The sequence below is a fragment of the Arachis hypogaea genome, chromosome 19 (assembly GCF_003086295.3).
Source record: "Arachis hypogaea cultivar Tifrunner chromosome 19, arahy.Tifrunner.gnm2.J5K5, whole genome shotgun sequence".
In the NCBI taxonomy this organism is placed as follows: domain Eukaryota; kingdom Viridiplantae; phylum Streptophyta; class Magnoliopsida; order Fabales; family Fabaceae; genus Arachis; species Arachis hypogaea.
The window spans coordinates 86,178,198-86,178,996 of NC_092054.1; the positions used below are offsets into that span (position 1 = coordinate 86,178,198).

Genomic DNA, 799 nt, shown 5'->3' on the forward strand with positions numbered 1-799 from the left:
AGGCTTCGATCTGAGGTTCAGACTTTTAGACAACAAGATGGTGAAACTCTCTACGAGGCATGGGAGAGATTCAAGGACTTGACAAGGAAATGCCCACCAAACATGTTCCATGATTGGGTGCAACTGCACATCTTCTATGATGGGCTCTCTTATGAATCAAGAAAGGCTGTAGACCATTCATCAGGAGGTTCATTGAACAGGAAAAAGACTGTGGAAGAAGCCATTGAAGTGATCGAGACAGTGGCTGAGAATGAGTACTACTATGCATCAGAAAGGCACAACACTAAGGGAGTCATGGAGCTGAACCATGTTGATACAATTCTAGCCCAAAACAAGGTGTTTGCCAAGCAACTAGCAGAGCTTACCAGGCAAATAGAAACAAAGCAAGTGGCTGCAATACACACACAAGATCAAGAGGAGGTAGGCATTGAAGGAGGTGATTGGGATGAGGTTAACTATGTGGGAAACCAACAAAGGCAATCATATGATCCACATTCCAACACTTACAACCCAGGCTGGAGAAACCACCCAAACTTTGGGTGGGGAAACCAACAAACCCAACCACAAAACCACAAGCCTTACAACCACAACCAACAAAACAATTCCACATACCAAAACTCCAACCAAAGATCATACCAAGCCACACAAAGCACCTACTCCCAACCACCATATCATGGCCAAAATAATCAACATACCCAACCTAATCCGAACCAACAATTTCAAGATCAATTAAACAGGATAGAAGGAATGCTTGCAACTATGGGCAGAGATGTGGCAGATTTGAAAGGCTTTAAGGAAG

The 799-nt window shown here is 43.7% G+C and overlaps 1 non-coding gene across 1 annotated transcript; it reads right to left on the reverse strand.

Moving 5' to 3' along the window:
* On the reverse strand, positions 1–104 carry LOC112781848 (small nucleolar RNA R71). The gene has a single exon (XR_003192601.1). It is a non-coding gene; the product is annotated as a small nucleolar RNA R71 (small nucleolar RNA).
* Between the last annotated feature and the right edge of the window lie 695 nt (positions 105–799).